Here is a 21,093-nt window from a genome sequence, read left to right as displayed (position 1 = left end):
ATTGTGGTTCCAATGTAGCTCAATTTTTAAGGATTTTACAATATTTTCCAATCTGTTCCTTATGGGTACCCCTCATGTGCAATCCAGGAATGGGGCAGTGGTCTATCCTGAAGGTCAGTTCTCAGACCTAGGTATGCTGTTCAGGGTCACATCATGTGTACAGCATCTACAACTTGATGGTGATCCCAGCGGTTCATAAATGACTTTAAAGGGTCACTTTCCCCAGATGTTCCCTCTCAGTGATCTCTCCTGTACTTTCTGGTTCACTGAGGTTCTCCATTGCAGTCCTCAGGCCAGAACATGGGGCTTTCTGTGCTTGCACTCTGCCGTGCATTTGCTGGACTACGTGTGTTGAGCCAAGCAGCAGACACGGTGGAGCGGTAGGTGCGCCCACCCTCATTGACCAGTGATTCTCTAGTTGGAGAGGAAGCTTCCCCTCCCTCAGAATTCTAGGTTCCTGCTGTCCCTGCTGTCGCTGCTATTGTCACCACCTCATGATTCCTTGGGGGTGTGAGTGGGTGGCAAGAATAGAAACGGGAACAGAAAAAAAAAAAGGAGACCTCTATCCTCTCCCTGAGCAATAGGAGGCCCCTTTCTTGGTCCTCAAGCCAGAATCAGAGGGCTTTTCCTGGGGCATGCACCTCTTTTTCTCTCCCACCCAATATTTATTGCCAGGTTTTGTGCATTGAATTCAGCCCAGGGGATGTGTAAGAGGGAAACAAAAAGAATAAACTGAGGGCTGATCTGGTGTTCCTCTGCTGTCTTCTCAGAGATTTCAGATGGATAATCCACACAACCCATCCAGGTTTGAAGCTGCATGTAGTGGGAGAAAGGCTGGAGCATGCTTACTTCATCTTACCGGGAACCACAACCTCCCCAATATCTCTGTAATGGACATGATGCATGCAGACGTGCCCCAAGCTAAAGCCACCATTTAGTGGGCACTTAAGTCAGGCACTTATACAAAGTTTTGTGCTCCCATGCTTTTGCCCAGGAAGTTCAGAGTTTGAACCTGCTGACCCTCTTTCTAGCAGTGCAATACAGGCAAGAATCCAAATGTATCTGATGCTCAATTGCTTTGCCTGTGGAAAAGGGGAAAATGTAGCAGTGTGGCAAGGACGAGGTGCAATAACTTCTAGAAAGCTCTTTATCTTGGGGCACAGCATATAGTAAGTGTTCAACAAATCATAGCTACTCTTGGTGTTACCATGATCATTTATTTTATTGTGTGTAGAGTACAGAGACAGACTGCTCATAAGCAAAAAGGAAAGATACATTTGGGGTTCTCAGAGTCCACAGGAGGTTGGGAACACCAGGAAGGCTGGGCTTAGGTTCTCAGACCACTCCTACCCTCACAGCTACCTTCAGACTCCTACTATGGGAAAAAGTCACCATCACTGCCCATCCATGAAGACCACACTCAATGAGAACCTTTCCAGGGAGAAGTGAAGACAAATAAGCAAGGGGAGGGAAGATTCTGGAAAGCCTTTCCCCCTTCCCCCCAAAATACCTCTTGCCACTTACTAGTTATAAGACTACAGACAGCCTAGTCTCCTAGTACCTCAGTTTTCTCAAGCAAGCAGTGGTATAAACCAAGGACTTCAGCCATAATGTCAGAAAAGAATTATAGCTCAGGATCAGGCACTGAGCTAGTGCTTGATTATAAAAGATTATTATTATTACACGTAACTGCTCATTCAATCTTCAAAACAACCCCTGGGTATTATTGACCTTGCTCTCTGGGTGGAGAAACTTAGAGGGATGTATTGATTTGGCTGAGGACATGCCATGGCCTTGGATCTAAACTCAGACTTTAAACCTGGTTTGATTCCCAACAAACTGTACTTGTTGTAGCAGTTCAGGAGGCTAAGGAAGGAGGATCACAAGTTCTAAGCCAGCCTCAGTAATTTAGCAAGGCCCTAAGCAACTTAATGAGACCCTGTCTCAAAATACAAAATAACAAGGTCTGGGGATATGGCTCAATAGTTAAGCACCGTGGTACCAAAAAAAAAAAAAAAAAAAAAAAAAAAAAAAAACCAAAAAACCCCCAAAATCCAAAACTTACTTGTTACTAAGCAGGGGGCGCCATGTTGTCAGAGGCCATCTGTGCAGTTGACCAGATTGGATGGTAGCCACACAGGGCCAGTGGAAAGAGGGCTGAGCTCCTCCACCGAGATTCTGAATATGTTGGAAGGAAGATGTCCTAGATAGAGTGGGCCCCTTTGCGTGTGCGTAGTGTGTCTGCTCTCAGCATGTGCATGTCCTGCTGTTTTTTTCTCATGGAAAACATCAGTTATTTGGAAGAGACTGTAAGGATGGGAAATCTGGGAACCCATCCACCTGTGGCCTGGGGGGATAAGGTAGGGTGCCCATAGAGTTTGTGGATCAAGAATCATCAGTGAAGTTCAGCAGGAGAAGCTCTGAGCTGACCAGGAGCAGCCTTGGCCAGATACACTGGTCCCACGTGGGGAACACAGCAGGGGCAAGACAGGGCCAGAACTGGGCTGATGCAGGGCAGGAAGCTCAGAGTAGGGGGCTCAAAGGTACCGAGTTGGACCTGTCATGGGGTGGGAGGTGACAGTGGTCAGATGGCATGCATTTTCTTTCCGTTTTTTTTTTTTTTTCTTTTTTCTCTTTTTTCACTTAAGAAAAAGCTGTAATGAGACAGCCTATGGAATCACAAGATTGATTGTGTCATTCTGGCCTTTGAGGGAAGAAGGGGAAAAAATCAAATTATTGGACAGGGTGCTTTTAAGGAGTTGCTGCTTTAATTTATTTTCTTATATTTTGTCAATAACTGTTGTTTTTTTCTTAAACAAGTGCAGCACTTAATAAATGGATTTTGCTTGTGCAAAACAAACAGTCATTTCATACTTTTCCTTCCTCTTATTTAAAACACAGTGAGGGGCTAAGATAGACCCATGGGACCTGACCACCCCTAGAAGGGTGGGGGGGTGGAGAGTTGCTAGATAGATGCTCAGCTCTGGGAGGGATGGGGGCAGGCCAAGGGGCCTTCAGAGCAGCAGACCTGGGGCATCTAGAGGGTCACCTCCAGTCATGCAGCCTGTGGATGCTCCAAAATCACCCCATCTAGCCCTTTAGAGTCTGATTCAATGAGCCTCAAGTGGTTCCCCAGTTTGGATTTTAAAAGTGATTGGATAATGAAGCAACCAGCAGGCTCCAATTCCAGCTCTTCAGCCTAGCCTTCCTGTCACCCCAGGGTAACCTCCCTGCCCTCATCCTCACCCCTAAATGCCCTGAACTCCGTCGGGGGCCCCCAGACTCTGCACTCTGCTTCCTTGATCTCCAATTCAGACTCGCCTTTTCAAGTGGCAGATCTCATAACTCTGATCCGTCATTCATTCGTTCATTGGTGGGTTCTGCTGTGTGCTGATGGTGAAAGCCTTCATACCCAGGCACTGCGTTTGGCATCACAATGAGCAATATACAAATATGCAGAACGAAAGAGAGTGTTCGGCCTCTAGAATCCCGTGGAACAGCTGATCCCCAGACTTCTGCTGTGCCACACATAAAAAGGTGATCTGAAACCCAAATGTCCCCAGGGCTCCAGCAGACCCCTAGGTGAATAAGGAAGCAGATGGCCTGTGGCCAAGGCCGGGTGCAGGTCCCTTCTAAATCAGGCTGCAGCCCAAGATTGCCTTGTGGAAGGCGGCTCCTTTCCAGGAGAAGCCAGCAATACTAATATTTCTCTGAATCCCCCTGGTTTTTAATAATAATTCTGGCTTGCTGTAAACCCACCCTCCCTAGGAACCATATAAGCTCCTCTCGCTGCTGCTGCTGCGTCCCCAAGTCTCAAACCCTCTTGAATCCCCAAGGCAGGGCAGGATCCAGTCTCTGCTGGGCCTGTGGAGCCGGGTAAGGGACTGGGATGTCCCCGACCTTCCAGGGGTCACTTTTTATGGATGGTGCCCTGACCAGATGCCTGACCAGATGGCCTGCCCCGGGACCGGTGGGGCTCAGCCGCCTCCCTGGGGCACCCCAGCTCCGTCCCAGGGCCAGCGGCGCGGGTCCACTGTCCTCCCGGGGCCACCGCCGCAGGAGGCGCGCGGGCCGAGCAGGACTCTTTTTTTCCGCGGCGGAGTCTTGCAGGACCCCGCTCTCCCCGCCGGCTCTGCGGACGTCAATAATAAATTGCAGCAGGCGGGGATCAAGCGATGCGGCGCGGGAGGTGGAAGGTGCGGTGCGGCCGCCGCAGGCTGCGGTGGGAAATCAACGCGTTGGCGAAGTGAGCGACCGACCGCAGGGCCCTCCCGGGGGCCACCGAGGCCACCTGGGCCACTCGCCCGGGGGTGGAGGCAGGAGCCGCCCGGCCTGCTGCAGGGCTGCAGCGCAACCTGGGTTGGTCTAAACCGGAAATCTAGTGGGTCCTGCCACTTCTTAGGGCAAGATGAAGCCCCATGCCAGGCCCCTCCTACAGCAGCCTGGTCCCTGACCCCAGGCCCTGTGAGCCTTGATGACACCCAGACTCCTTACCCTCACCACCTCCCCCTCCCCCCATGTCTAGTGTGAGTGGAGGGGGCCCTGGCCGCTGGGAGAGCTCTAGAGTGACAGGGGAGGGCTCTAGGAAAGCTAGTCTGGCCCCTTGTGGACTTTGGGGACCCCAGGCAGGGTAGCTGCACTTCTGAGGTGAGCGAGGGGCCCACAGAGACACCCATCCATCTGGCTAGCAGCCAGCCCAACAACCCCTCCTCTCTCCTTTGGCAGGGATCCGGACACAGGGCTGGAGGACTTCCAGGGTTCGAGAAGAGGGACTCCATCACCCCAGCAAGGAAAAATGTTTATTTTTAAATGACAGTCACCAGTTTGGCCTTAGAGAGAGACCAGGGTCCCCAGAAGTCAGAAAGGGGTGTGTTAAAGAAAATGGAGAGTGGGCCAGGAAAACTGGGGACCTCCATGGGAGCCAAAGACCTCTGGGAATGGGGACTCAGCGTGGAAGCCTGCACAGACGCCTGGGGGGCTCTGCACATACTCAAGGGTCCCACAACCTTTTGTGTGCCTCTCCCCTATCTTGCTTGCAACCTTAGTGAGAAGGTCACTAAGTCACTTAAAAGTGACTGAGAAGACCCCAAATTAACCAAATTTGTACCTATTACTACAATAGGGACTTGAGAGAGTCCCTATTGTAAAAATTAGTTTTTTTAAAAAAAACCCAAGAACCTCCAGTCACTGTGGCATATGCCTGGCTCACCCAGCTGAGGCAGGAGGATTGCAAGTTCAAAGCAGCCTCAGCAACTTAGTGAGAACAGGTCCAAAAAAAAAAAAAAAATTTTTTTTAAATGGGCCAGGGATGCAGCTGGTTAAGCGCCCCTGGGTTCAATCCCCAGTACCAAAAAAATTAATTAATTAAAAATCTTAGAACCATGTTCACACCCCTGAGTTTGTAACTCTTCCCCAAGCTTGGCACAGAGTTCTCCGTAGGCATTTGGTGTCCAAGTGGGGATTTACTAAGTGTCTGTGGTATGCTGAGCTCTGTCCTGGGACTGAGCAGCAGTGAGCAGACCCCCTGACCCCCTGCCCTTGGACGCTGACATCCAAAAGGACCATATGTTCCAGAGAAGGGAAAGGAAGAGTAGGTGCAAAAGACCTGAGGTGAGCATAGGCTTAGCTTAAGGAGAACAGGAAGGAAGGATCCCAATGGGCCACCCAGAGCAGAGCAGGCCTCTCTCGGCCAACGGTTCCAATAAAAATATAAGAATACAGTCTTGCTGTCCTGGCCTCGATTGCATACCCAACGTGTGTTAGTCAGCTCCCTATCACTATAATGAAATACTTGAATCAATTAACTGATAAATTAAAAAAGGGTTATTTCGCTCCTGGTGTTGGAGGTTCCAGTCCAAGATTCAGTGGCCCCATTTACATTGGGCTTCTGTGGAGGTGGTATATCATGGCAGGAAGATATGGCAGAACAAACCATTTTAACTCATGAGTCAGGAAGAGAGAGAGAGAGAGAGAGAGAGAGAGAGGAGAGAGAGAGAGAGGTCTAGCCAGCTTCCTACAGTTTCCTTTGGGGAATACCCCCAGTGACCTAAGGACTTCCCCAAAGTTAGGTCCTTCCTTTCAAAGATTCCACCATTTCTCAAAAGACCAAGTTTTAACTCGTGAACCTTTGAGGGATGCTCCTCCAAAGAGAAGCACCCTGCCTGAACCCTGGGGAGAGGAAGTTTCCCCAAGTGAGCATCACAGAGGGGACCAAGGTGGGCCGGGCGGAAACCGCAGAACCCATCTGTCTGGGATGAGGAAGTACGACTCAGGGGACCCCCCTGGACCTCCAGAGTTGACTCTTACTCCCCAGTGTGCTTATTCCTTGCCTGGTGCCTCCCGCCATGCCACCTTGGTCCTGGACAGCGATGGCCTTATCCAGGCTTCTCCGGTGACCCTCAAGTCCCCCAGGGTCCTCTGGCTGCCTCTGCTTCCTTTCTCGTCACTGCCTTCCCTCCCAGCTCTTGTGTGCTCCTGAAAAAGTCCCTCACCTGGTGGTCACTCCCAGGGTGGAGGAAGATGGATAGCTCCCCTCACGTCCACCCGTCCTCCCTGTTCCCCTGGAGCCTGTGCACAGTGAGATGGACGGTCCTAGGAGGGAGCTGCAGGCCACATCCAGGTCCATCTGTGTGGCCTAGGGAGGTGGCGAACAGCCCTGCTGTAGCTGTCTCTGTGGGGACCTCACAAGAAGGCCCCATGTGTCAGGCCATGGATTGTGGGCATGAGCTGTGGGGCCACTCTTTGGCGGGTAGTCAAAACTACAACTTTATTTTCCTCCTATCGTTGTCTTCTTTATTTCAAACCCTCATTTTCTGCCCCACAGCGGAAAATAAGTTTTGGTCAGTTCAGGGCTTAGGATTTAGATTTAGAAGATCCAGGCCACCCCACCTCCTTATTCCCAGGATACAGTGAACATCAGGAGAGGTGGCAGATGGTCACTGGTTGGTGTCATCCCCACTGACTCCCCCATGACATACACTGGAACATCTGGCTCTTGGCTAACACCTCCTTCTGTGTTGGCAGTGGATGAGGTGTCTGTGTCCCCATCTGGTCTCTGTTTGTAAGGGCCAAGACCGTTTTGGCTGTGGTCTCAACAACGGGGCAGCCCCATGGCCCTCCCTGGGGGCTGGGCTGCTCCTCCCAGGGCTCTAGAGTGAGGGAGTTTGCTGGGCTGTCTCCCTGTCACCGTTCCTTACAGGACACAGAGTACCTGGGATTAGATACTTTCTGCAGTCAGGTCCCCAGGTGCACCTGGGGCTTACCGTCCCCAGCCCCTCACTGGGCACTTGGCTGAAGTGAACAGGGAAACCTCCCCACCTCACCTAACAGGAGAACTCCTGTGGGCACCTTGCTTGTCTGATCCCTGCAACCTTCTCTCTTTCCCAGCTAGAATTTTTAACCTCATCCATCTGAGGTGAGATTTAAAAATGTGCTGGGCAGATAGGACCTGGGCTCGGGATGGAACTTCTTTTTCTCTTGGTTTCTCTGTTCAGCCTGTCCCTCGAGCTGGGAACTTATTTCTATGGGCCAGGGCAGGGGGACATGACAGGGCAAAGCGGGGGTGACAGACATGGGCTGTCTATTAGGAAAGACTTCACAGTGTCACCCCATGAAGCCACACTTGTCCTGGGGGGACAAGGCCACACTCAGTTCTGAGAACAGAAAGGAATGAACAGTAATGAGGGAAGAAAAGGGGGCTGGGAGGTGGGTCTCCCTCTGAGGCAGGTCCATGAGGGCACCCAAGACGGGTGAGTGCAGAGATCCAATGGAAAGATCCCCAGGGAGACCTGAAACTCAGGAACCAGAATCCACGTTTACTCAATGAGAGCGTGAGTACCTCGCAGAGCCCCCAACTCAGAGGAAGGACTTGCAGATACAGGATGATGGTCATATCAGGAAGCATGGCAGTTTCCTGGGCTCTGAGCTCCTCAGAGGTACCAACAGCTTCAATCAAGTATCTTCTGATTCTAAGTGACCAAGTCCCCCTGTGACTATCTAATCACACACTATCTAATCACTCAAGATCAAGAGGACACAATTTGGCCATTCAGAGCTTCTCTGGGGCTTTGCAGGAGGCTTCAAGTTCCAAGATCAGATCAGAAAATGGCCCGATGTTGCTCCTATGGCCAGGGTCTGATGGAGACAAAGCCAACTCAGAGGAGCACTGGCTGGAGTGGAGAGAGAGGCTGACCTGTCCCTGGATCAATTCTCAGGGGCTCTGGAGCCCAGAGGTACACCAAGTGCTGCTGTCAGCTTTTCAAGTTGCCTCCAAAAGCAACTCCTCCTCTGAGGAAGACTAGAATCAACAGTCAGATAATAACTTGGTGAGAGAGAGATCAGAGTCTTCCCCCATGGCGGGCAGGAATGTACAATGGTGTCACTGCTGTGGAAAACACTCTGGCAGCTCCTCAGAGTTGAAAAGTGGCCCAGCAGTTTGACTCCTGGGTGTGTACCCACCCCAAAGAGAAAACAGAGGTCCACACAGAAATGTGTATACAAATATAGAGAGCAGCTTTATTTATGAAAGGCCAAATAAAGGTGTACATAACCGAAATGTTGACCCATGGATGAATGGACAAACAAAAGGTAGTCTACCCACGGAGCACCATTCAGCCTTAAAAGGAAGGAAGTTCTGACACCTGCTCCAACATGGAAGAACCAAGTGAAAGAAGTGTGACATAAAATATCACATTCATACAAAAGGCCCAGAACAGGGCAATCCTAGCAAGAGTAAGTTGGTGAGTGATTGGGGAGTGTGATAGTCAGCACCAAGTTACTCCAATGAAACACCTGAAGCCATTAACTTATACAAAAGAAAGGTTTATTTAGCTCATAGCTCTGGAGGCTCCAGGCCAAGACTGGGTAGCCCCAATGGCTTTGGGCTCTGGCGAGGGCAGCACACAATGGTAAGAACACATGAGGGAGCAAACAATTTATGTCATGAGCCAGGAAGCAGGGAGAGAGCAAAGAGGATTGGCAGGGTCTGACAAATCCCCAATGACCTACTGGGCAGGCCAGCCTCCTAAAGATCCATAGCACCTCCCCACAGCACCACCCCAGGGACCAAACCCTTAGCACACATATTTGAACCATAGCAGGAAATTAGGAGGATAATGGCTGAAGGGGTTCTTTTAGAGGTGATGAAAATGTTCTAAATTGACTGTGATCACGGTAGCCTATAGCTGTGACTATACTAAAAATCGTTGACTTATATACTTTAAGTGGGCAAATTGTCTGGCGTGTGAATTACATCTCGATAAAGTTGTTAAAAAAAAAAAAAGCATCTTATAATCCTTGCAACTTGACTCCCCAGAGAGTTCTGGAACTTGTGAGTCTTTTTTCTCAGGACAGAGAACGTAATTCACACCAGGCCAGTGCTGCCATTCCCTACCTCCTCCTACGACATGCATCCCTAAGTGTTGGGACCAAATGATGCCATGACGTCCCACGGACAGGGGCCTGAGTAGGGAGCCTCAGCCTCATACCCCATGGACCCTGGGGTTAAGTCCCCTATGCTCAGGGGACAATCCTGATCTCTGTGCTGCAAACAGGAGCCAGGGCCCTAGAGGACCCTTCTCTGCCTAAGCTCTGCATATCCCTGCCCTCTGCGGGCACCACCCAGTGACAGGTTTTACCTCTTACCCTGGCCCTGCTGGCTTTCCTGCCTCTTACCCACTCTCCACCCCATGTCTGTGGGCCCACCATTCTCCAGATCATGCCTGCTTGTTCTTTGCCTACCTCACCAGAAACCCCTGCTACATATCTGGTGGGGTCACGGCCTGGAGCTCCAGAGACCCTTCCATGAATTGGGTCTCCCCTCTTCTGCTCTGCTCTGACACCCTGACCAATCAGGTCTTCGCTGCTCCCCTCTCCGCCATCCACATCCTGCCCAAAACAACCCCAGGCAAGAATCTTGGGGCATTTCCCCCATCACAATCACCTGGGCAACAGGTAGAATCTGTCCCTGGGCTGAGCTGGCTGGAGCCACACGGGGAGAGACACTGGACAGCTATTGGGCAATGTCTCCTCCAGTCAAAAAACACACATACACACCTGTAACCCCAGAGGCTCAGGAGGCTGAGGCAGGAGGATCGCAAGTGCAAAACCAGCCTCAGCAAAAGCAAAGCGCTAAGCAACTCAGTGAGACTCTGTCTCTAAATAAAATACAAAAAAGGGTTGGGGATGTGGCTCAGTGGTTGAGTGTCCCTAGGTTCAATCCCCAGTACAACACACACACACACACACACACACACACATACACACACACACCTCCAGCAAGTTCACTGCTCATCTGCTCCCAAGAAAGTTTTGTCCCAGTGCCCAGGAAGAGGACAAGGATGTCCCCGGCAGCATCATTTTGTAACTGTGAAAAGCTGAAAGAGACCCAAGTTCATTGAGGGGACGTGGGGTAGCGAGCCACAGACAGGAGTACCACGTGGCAGTGCCAGGAATAATCAGACCTGTGTGTATCCACGCAGAGCTCAAAAACATATTGAGCAGGGGAAAAAAATTGAATGATACAGTACAGCACCTTTTAAGAACGGGGAAGAAAATCCTCAAAAGAGTACTTCCACTTTTAAGGTGTCTTTATGTATCTGTAAAATCAAGGGGGGAAAGCATCCAAATAGCAGCCAGTCCCATGGAAGGGTAGCAGGGGGGCAGGTGGTCATAGCGGTCTTACCTATAACATTCAAAATGTTCTAACTTCTTCAAAAGAAGAATGTATGGCACGTGTAATTTATCCTAACTGAAGAAAGACAAAAGAATTCCAACAGCTGGGCCACATACCCCTTGTTCTGTGTCTCAGGGACCCTCCTGGCTCCCTCTCCCCGCCCTCCTCCCCCTCCCCCCAGGCCCTCCCTCAGTTCTGGCCTCTCCGTGGACCCAGAGCTGGAGGCTGTTACATCTTCCATTTAAAACTCCTCATCCTTGCTCACATTGGGGAGTTTCTTATTCCCTTTCAGATGTAACTGTCTGTCACCAATAATAGTCTTTTTCGATTTCATTTCCTTCAGCTCCTGCCAGCCACTCCGAGAGCCCCTTCCCGTCCCTCCGCACCCCCCCAGCCCCAAGTCAAGGGAAAAAAATACATTTTTGCCTTTACTATGATGTATGCGATCCCATAAAATAGTGAAACAGATATGAAAGGTTGAGAGAAGGTAGATAAATGGCTCCTATTATTCTACCAATCAAATGAAATACCTCTCCACATCCTCATTTGAATGATAATAAAACTCGGAGAGGCTGCTGGTTCGCTGTTGTCATTGCTGGCAGCAGCTCCAGCCTGCAGAGCCACAGGCCAAGGTAACCTTGGGGTGTCCTCTGCAGGGGCCTGCATTCTCCCTCCACCCACAGCCCCCCAGCCTCTACCGCTCCCCAGGGAATCCCCCCCCCCCCCCGCATCCCCTCTCCCTTTTGTGTCCCAACACACACACCCCCACCCACCTCAGCCCTGGACAATTGTGCTCCTGTTTGTCCCACAACCAGCTCCCTCCAAGGTCCACAGGGCAGAAGAAAAAGCCAGGGTCCCCCAGGAACGTGCTTCTGTGCCACCGCCTTTCACTGCCCTGCTCGGCCTTCCCAGCCCTGACTACCTCTGAAAGCCCCTGACCACCACCTGTCCGGCCGGATCACCCCTCTTGGGCATGTCCTTGCCGTCACTTGCTCTGTTTGGTGACAGGACCACAGCTTTGTGTTTGCCTCTGTCTGCGCTGTTCAACTGGAAATTCCTGGCAGGCAGACCCAGGAGGACAGCCTAAGGCTTGTGCTGAGCTCACTAATTTCATGGACATTTCACAGACCTGAAGCCCTCTTATGTTCGGGCTGGGTCAGAGGAAGAGCAGGAGGAAAGTTCTTCCAGGGGCCACCTGGCCTTTCAGTGCTGGCTGAGGGTGAGACCACCTCTTCTCTGAGCCCCACAACTCCAAACAAGCCTTCTGTCCTTTCTACCTCTTGCAGTTTGCAGTTTCAGTGTTGCATGAATCTGAAGTGCTCCTCTGAGCTGCCTGCCACCACTCCCCACCCCCCCCCACACCCACCCCCCCAACCAGAGGACACCTGTGGCTTTTGTCCTCTCAGCATCCCCACTTGTCAGGGAGCAGCACCTGGGGGCCTACCCCTTCCCAACCACAGTCAGGCTGGCAGGCTGTCACTCCTGAGCCCCACCTTCCACCCTCGTGGAGTGACCCAGGCCAGGGAGGCCAGGAAGACCCCTCTCTGAGATTTCACATCTTCAGCAGAATTTCTCATCCTGATGACAATATGTTGAAGACTTTCCTTTAACTCCGCACCACAGATCATCCCCAATGATTTCAACTTCACAGTGATGCAAAAGTGTACTCCGTACATTCTTTTTTTAATTTTCAGCTCGTTATTCGATAAATTACGTGAGCAGCACTTCATAATAAAGTAGGCTTTGCGTTAACGATTTTGCGCAGCTGATGTAGGCTAATGGGAGGCTTTGAGCCCATTTCTGTGCCGCTGGGCTAAGCTACGACGTTCCATGTACTCATTGTATTAAATGCAGTTTTGATTTTCAATTTATAGCAGGTCTATAGGGAGGTGACCCCGTTCTAAGTTGAGGAGCAGGTTTAGACCCCAGTGCTGCCCTGACTTTTGCCCTTTTCTTTCAGTGAATCCCATAAGGTAGACAGTCAATTTTTAGCCCAAGGACTGATCAAGGTATGGAAAACGCCCCAAGTTCCCCCCACCCATATTGGGATTTACTGTCATCTGCTTAACTGTGGCAACTCATTGTCTGTCTCTCCATTAGGTCTGGATCCCTTTCCCCCCACCCCCACCCCATCCTCCACTCCCCAGTTCCCTAGCTCCAGGACAATGGTGGCTTGCTAGAAGAGATTGATGACAACGAATGACACAGGGATAACCATACCCATTTTAGAGATGAGGATGATGAGCCCTAGGCAGCCAGTGACACCTCAGGCCCAAAATCTTCATCTTTGCTCCCCAAGCCTGGGACTGAGCCTTTGCACCAGTAACTCTCACGTACCAGACTGTCCCTTTCCTGGGGTTTCCTGGAGCCAAGAAAGGGACAGGAAGCAGAGTCCAAAGGAGCGTCTCCCAGGAGACAAGCTGGCGCTGAGGCCTGTGGTCCACGAGGGAGGGGAATGTCAACTATGGAGTGAGGGGCTCACTGACTGGAGAACCGAGAGCTCTGGCTGCATCAGGAGGTTGTCAAGCAGCTCGCTGAATTGATAATAGGCCAAAAACCAGGCCTGGGGAAGGCGGGGAGCACGGGGTCCTGGAGAGCGCTGCAGCCATCTCTCAGTCCTGTATCAGGCCTCTGCTCAGCGCTCAAGGCCTGTGACAGACATGAGCCAGCCGGCTGAGTCCCAGACATGCCTCCCTCCTCTGGACAGCATAAGGCCTTGACAGGCTTCCCCACCTGAGCGCCTGCCATGGAGGAGCAGGAGCCCCAAAGCTCCAGTGGGCGAATGGATTTGGTGAAGCCCCGACCTGAGGTCAACAAGGCAGGTTCCAGCCTCCCTTGGCCTCCCGAGGGCTGCTTTGGGATTCGGGGTGCGGTCTGTCCCTAAAGCTCGGATTTATAGCTGGGTTAGAATCACAGGCTTGGAAAGCTGCTGGGTCCTTGGAGGGAACGCAGACTGTACATTCCGCAGCCGGGGAACGCAAGGCCCACTGTCTTCATCCATTTTCTGTTGCTATAAATGAACACCCCAGACTGCACAATTACAAAGAATAGAGTGGTATTTAGCTTCCAGTTCTGGAGACTGGGAAGTCCGAGAGTACTATTATGGTTTAGATATGAGGGGTCCCCCCGGAACTCCTGTTAAGATGATGCAAGAATTTTTAGAGATGCCATGATCCGGTTATGAGAGCCTCAACCTAGTCAATGGATTAATCACTGATATCGTTAACTGTAGGCTGGTAGGGTAGGGCTGGAGGAAGTAAGTTACAGGAGGCGTGACTTGGAGGTTTATATTCTATCCCTGATGAGCACACACACTCTTGCACGCTCTCTCTCTCTCTCTCTCCTTCCTGGTGGCCATGTCCTGAGCTGCCTTCCTCTCCCAGGTCCTTCTGCTGATGTTCTGTTTCACCTTGGGCAGCTATGGAGTTGGCCGTCAATGCACTGAAACCTCTAAAATCATGAGCCCCAAATAAACTTTCCCTCCTCTATGTTGTTCTTGTCAGGTCTTTTGGTCACAAAAAAGCTAAAAAGCTAACTAAAACAAGCATGGAGTTGGCATCTGCTTGGCACCTGGTGAGGCCTTCTTGGTGCATCATCACAGGTAGCAGGCCTCACATGGTGAGAGTGAGCAAGCATGCTGGGAACTCACTTTTATTGGGGAAAAAAAAAAAAGCCACTCCCAAGATAAACCAGTAAAGCCTGACTGGATTAATCCATTCCCAAGGGCAGGTCCTCTATGCTGAATCACCTCCCACAGGACTCACCTCTAGCAGGACATGACAGAGCCAAGGTCCTTCCTGCCCTGCTGTGGAGCCAGCTCTGAATAGGGGCCCTCAGGCTCTACCAGGAAAGAAGCAGTGAGTACCAATGACAGTGGCTGTGAGACATGCAGGCCATCAGAGGGGCTGAGCGCCACTTCCTTGCGTATAAAATGAGGCTACACTACCAAGCTATTATGAGGATTCAGCAAACACTAAATTTATTTACCCATATGAAAATACTTGGACTAGAAGTGAAAACATATGTCCACACAAAGATTTGCACACAAAAGTTCATAGCAGCTTTCTTCACAATCACCCCAAACTGGAAATAACTCAAATGTTCCATCAACTGGTGATAAAGAAAGAAATGATGGTGTGGACACATGGTGGAATACTACTCAGCGGTAAAAGGAACAAACTCCCAACCTCTCGGATGAATCACAAAAGCATTATGCTAAGTGACGGAGGCCAGATTCAAAAGGCTATATCTGTAGAACTCCATATATGGGTGAGTCCCAGTATGCAATATGCCTATAAAGTCCCCCAGAACACTAAATTTGCCAGTTCTAAAACATTACTGATAGGAAAACACAGGATGAGGTTCCTGGGAGCCTCTGGTTCCAACATATTTGTCAACCGATCAAAGCTTTGTAGTATATGTGTTTCTGTTTTAAAGACACCTTCTCTAATATATATTGTTGATTTACAAGCCCCGAACTCATGGCCAACAGCTCCGTAACTCCTGCCTGAAAGAAGCTTGTCTAATGCACGTATTTTCTGTAAAAGCCACATCACAGCCTTCTTCATTTTTACTTATTTATTTTTATTTTTTATATTCTTTGCAATATTGGGGATTGAATCCAGGGGCGCTTAACCACTGAGCCACTTCTCCAGCCCTCTTTACTTTTCATTTTGAGACGGGGTCTAAGTTTGAGGCTGGCCTCAAACCTTGTCTCCTGCCTCAGCCTCCCAAATAGCTGGAATTACAGGCGTGCACCACTGCGCCTGGCTGTCACAGCATTCTTGTGTTTAGGAACACCAGCCCTTCACCCTATGCTTGGGACCATTTTAAACAGTGAAATTTCCAAGAAATAACACAGAAATGCAGAAAATATGGTGCATTGCAAAAAAGACACTTGTTTGGTTTGAGACCTGAAACAAGAAGGTAGAGCCCTGCTTGGTTTGACCTCAGCTGGAAACCTGTCCAGAAGGGAATCAAAATCTTCACCATTCTGCAAGTGGCCATGATTGGCCATGAAATCACCACCGGTATTGATTCAGGGATCACAAATAAATTTTTGTGGGTAGACAAATTCACAAATATGGAATCTGAGAACATCTAAGATTAAATATGCAGTTGCTCCTCCATCAGTGATAGGGATTGATTCCCAGGCCCCTGAGGCCAAAATCTATAGACACACAAGTCCCTTATAGAAATGGCACTGTATCTGCATCTGATCTATGCACGGGTACCTTCAATCCTCTCAGATTCCTTATGATCCCTAATGCAATGTAAATTCTATTAATTAGTTGTTTTACTGTAATTTTTAGGGAAGAATGATAAAAGTCTGCACATGTTCAGTAGAGATGCAATTTTCTTTTCAAATATTTTCAGTCAATAGTCAGCTGAATCTGAGGATGCAGAACCTGCGGAAATGGAGGGCCAAATGTATATGAAACTCTAGAGGAAAAAAAATTTAACCCAAGGTGACAGAAAGCAGCTCAGTTGTCTGGCAGGTGGGGAGGAGCGGAGATTGATATGAAAGACCCACAGGGAAACTTCTTGGTGACAGATCATGTCTATCTTGTCTGGCAGGTGGTAGTTACACAGAGGAATACATTTGTAAAACTCACTGAAATATGCACTTAAAATGGGTACATTTTATGACCTGTAAATTATACCTCAATTAAATGGATGATTCAAAAATGGGTAATTAGCATGAAGCTGATTGTTCCTCAATTTCTTTTGGGATCTTGGGGCCAGCCCGCTGGAATGTTCAGTGTAGGAGGGACGAAGGGGCAGAGCTTGCCACCTCGAGATCCATTTAGAAAATCCATTTACATCCTTTGCTCCCATGAGACAGCATGTCTGACCCAGGCTTCCAAGTTCTCCCTCCTTTCCCTGCCATGGTCAATCAGGATTCTTTTTGTTTCAGATGATAGAAACCAAATTTGACCACCTTAGATTAAAAGCAAAAAGAGCTCTGCCATCAGACATGGTTCAGATAGGGGCTCAATTCTAGTCACCAGGTCAAGGTTGGCCACCTATCCTGACTTGGGGACCATGGGCGGGAAGGTACGGCCAGCAGCAGCTCTGTAACATCAAACAGAAGCATCTTTGTCCCAGCAAAACCCAGAACATCATCCTTTGCCCACTTTTCCATGGCCAAGGGAGTAGACCATGCTGGTGGCGCAGTCTGGGCCCTGTGCCCACTCTTTTGAAGAGCATGGACTGTGGGCTCCAGGAGAGGATCCCACCAAAGAAATATCCAACTGCCAATGCCAGAATGGGGGAAAAAAAATGAGGACCAGGCAGAAACAGTAAATGCCCGGGCCCAGTGTACTGCGAGCCAGGGCTACTTTTCCTGAAACACATCAGGAACCCAATCCTGGCCAGGCATGGTGGCACACGCCTGTAATCCTGGTGGCTTGGGAGGCTGAGGCAGGAGGATCGCAAGTTAAAAGCCAGCCTCAGCAATTTAGCAAGGCCCTAAGCAACTTAGCGAGAATCTGTCTCTAAATAAATAAATAAATATGGCTGGGGACTTGACTCAGTGGTTAAGCACCTGTGAGTTCAAACTCTGGCACCAAAAAAACAAAACAGAACAACAACAATCCTGGGAGGGAACAGATGGGAGGTAGCTCAATAATCTAGAACCCTACAGAAAAGAGTAGGCTATTCTGTCACTATCTATCCCAAGGGAAAGAGCAGAAAGATGTCCTAGGGTCCAAGCCTCTGATTCCTGCAGCCCACACTGGCTAGAAAATACTGCCTGCTTTTCTTCCTCCAGCCGGCTGCTCCAGAATCCAGGTACCACCTATTTCTTTTGTCACAGAGATTCCATTGACCTAAACATCTTGCCCATATTTTTAGACCAACACCAATTATTTTGAAAACTGTCTTTTCTCAGCAGAACAAGAGTTCTCTCATTCCACTCTGTCTTTAGAGGAATATCGTGTCTCTTTTTGACAAGTATATGATCAGTGGAACCTCTGGAGGACCAGTGAATTTTCTCAGATTCTTGCTATTAGAGGGTCGTTCTGCCCCACATCCTCTAAGAACTTTCTTTATAGACATACTGAATTTTCTTCAGTTTAATAAAAATTTATTAAGTATCTGCTAACAAGAGATAAGAGATGGGTCCTGCCCTGTCTTTTCTTCTCATCTTTATACTTCTTATTTATTTTCTTGTGCTAATGCATTGGCCAGGACTCCAATACAATCCTAACTGCAGCAGTGAAAGTCAGTATCTTTGTTCTATTCCTGCTACTAAATATCAAGAATAAAGATTTTTTTCTATATGACTGATAGATGTCTTTTATCAGATTAAAAACTCCTATTATTTCTGGTTCCTAAGAATGGTAATTTTTTTAAATCATAACTTGATGATGAAATTTAGCCAATGCTTTTTCTATATCATAGTCTGCTGAGATCTGTAATCCAAAAGCTGTGCAGCCATCCCTAAGTATCTGCAGCAGACTGGGTTCCAGGAACCCATTTAAGAACAAAATCTGTAAGTGCTGAGTCCCTATATAAAACAACATAGTACGCAAATGGTGCACAACTTTAGTCCCAGCTACTCAGGAGTCTGAGGCAGGAAGAGCACAAATTTGAAGCCAAGCTGGGCAACTTAATGAAAGCCTCCCTCAAAATAAAAAATAAAAAGGGTTGGTGATATAGCCCTGTGGTAGAGCGTTTCCAGTACTGCAAAAATTGAGTAAATGAAATAAAATAAAGAGCTGGGTTATGGTTCAGTGGGAGAGAACTTACCCACCATGTACAAGATCCTGGGTTCAATTCCCAGTACCACAAATGTCTAAATAAATTAAAATACAATAAAATGGCATAGTATTTTCATAGAACATCCTACTGTATACTTTAAATCAACTCCAAATTAATTATAATGCCTAAATATGCTATGTAAATAGTTGATATATTGTTCAGAACATAATGACAGGATAAAAGTCTGTGCATGTTCAGTACAAATGCAATTTTTGTTTTAGAGAGAGAGAGAGAGAGAGAATTTTAATATTTATTTTTTAGTTTTCGGCAGACACAACATCTTTGTATGTGGTGCTGAGGATCGAACCCGGGCCGCACGCATGCCAGGCAAGCGCGCTACCGCTTGAGCCATATCCCCAGCCCAAATGCAATTTTTAAAAATACTTTTGATTTAGATGCAGTGGTGCTTGCCTGTAATTCCAGCAACTCAGGAGGCTGAGGCAGGAGAATAGCAAGTTCGAGGCCAGCCTGGGAAACTTAAGGAGACCCTGCCTCAAAATAAAAAAAATTAAAAGGGTTGGGGGGTGTGGCTAGGTAGTAAAGCACCCCTGAGTTCAATTCCCAGTATAAAAACAAAACAAAACAAAAATCCTTTGACCTTTTGACTTATGACTGAATCTGCTGATGTGGAATCCCAGATACAGGCACCCACTGTACTGCCCTTTTCTGTAGTAGAGAGTGTGCTAAAACCTAGAGGAGGGAGCAGGGAGGATCAGGTCAGCAGATCCTTCAAGAATGCAAAGAAACAGAGCAGGTGTCGATAGCAGATGATGCCTTTTGGTTGCAGAGACGATCTAAGCAAAGAGATGAGGATGAAACATTTCATCAGAGGGAACTAATCTGCATGGTCCTTCCAGGTAAGACCCTACCCTGGTTTGGGAACTTTTGCCCACGGCGGGTTCAGCTCATGCCTCACCCCCATAGGAACCATAATGGCAAATCCAACTTGGGTATTCAACAGAGAAGTCAGCACATATGGCAAAAATCAAGAGAACAGTCAAGATTATCCTCGAAAATTGCTTAAATTGCCCATAAAAAAACATACGTAGATTTTATGTCTAAAACTCAGAAAGAATTCTAGAAGGCTCCTGCTTGCCTGCCAGGCTGACTGTCCTGCTTCAGTTTGAAGCTTTGCAGTGCCACCTTAATGCACATTAGCAGATTTCTTAGTTGCTAGGCGGGTCACCTGAATTGGGCTTACAAATTGGCCAGAAGTTTCACCACGTGGAAGGCCACTGTGCCATGCATGCTGCAGAGAGTGGATGCCTTGTCCCAGAGGACCAAGAAGGCCCCTTTGTCTCTTCTCAGTCTGGCTGAAGCTGGCCCAGACACACCTGGACGCTCCTCCCTTCCTTTGCAGGCACAGTGACCAGGTGGTGATTGCCATCTCCCCAAGCCAGGCTTCTCTGGGACCCTCAGACCCAGTTTGCCCAGGAAAGACCTTCCTCTGCCTTTGTGATCAGTCAGTACTATCTCAGGAAAGGTGTCTGGCCTATCATGACCCCTCAGACCTGGCAGCTGGGATTGGCCTTGTCTGTGACTATCCTTGCTTTCCTATCAACAATTTCTTGAAGCCACAGTAGTCTATGAGAAAGAGTGAGCAGCTTGTATTTTTCCTTAAGTGCTCCAAGATCACTTCTACCTCAGGACCTTTGCACTGCTCATCCTCTTTGCCTGGACTGCTTTTCTCTCTCACCATTAATGTCTTAGCACACATGTGTTCTCCTCAGAGACACCTCCCAGATCCCCTCTTATATAGCAGCTTTATCCAGTCACCCCTCATCACATAACCTTGCTCATTTTCTTCTGAGCATTTATCTCTATCTCCCACCCACAGTCGAGGATTTTGCCTGGCACACAGCAAGCACTTAATAAATATCTACTGATTGACTGAACAATGGAATCTTGTCACCGTTCCTTGTCATTGGTCTGCTCCATGGCTGCCCTATCCATCTTTGGAGTGTCTTCTTCCCTCCCCCACATATAACTGGGGACACTGCAGTGCCTCCTAATCTTGGGGTCCCAGTGCTGACAACTCACCCCCAGGCCCTCCTGAAACTCATCCCACCTCCATCCTCCTGTCCCCAAGGTCTACTCCCCCCATACACACACAACCACGGGCAGCTGAATTCCAAAGCCACCCTACCCACGTGTCTTGCCCCAGGGCTGGGGTTGGGGCGGGATGGTGCCAGGGCCAGGGTGGGCAGAGGCAGCTGTGGACATCCGAATCTCAGACCGGCTCAGAGCGTCTCCATCTCCTGCCCGCCTCTCCTCCCCGCGTGGGCCTCCAAGTGATCATCCCTGGGTGACACTTCCCGCCCCATTCATCCCCATTAGCCGCTGTCCACACCGGGCCAGAGGGAGATCAATTACCAGCGCTGGCCGCTGAACCGTGCTAATGAGGATGTACGCTCCCTGGGCTGGTGGCAGCGTGAGTGGGAGGGCCAAGGGGGGTGAGGGGCCGAGAGAGGCCCGGGGGCTACCTCACTGAAGGCTTGGGGACAGCCGCCCTCTGCAAGATGCCTTCTGCGGGGTAGACAGGCCCCTCATCCCCTGGAACTGCGTTTTGGCTCAACTGTGAGAACAGCCCTGGGCTGGGGTGTTAGGGTGGCCCAGTTGGACAATTGGGCTGTTCCTGTCTCCCACCTCAGTGTCTC

Source organism: Marmota flaviventris, chromosome 5 (genome assembly GCF_047511675.1).
Source record: "Marmota flaviventris isolate mMarFla1 chromosome 5, mMarFla1.hap1, whole genome shotgun sequence".
Taxonomy (NCBI): Eukaryota; Metazoa; Chordata; class Mammalia; order Rodentia; family Sciuridae; genus Marmota; species Marmota flaviventris.
The sequence above is the reverse complement of the archived record's forward strand: the minus strand, read 5'-3'. Positions refer to the sequence as shown.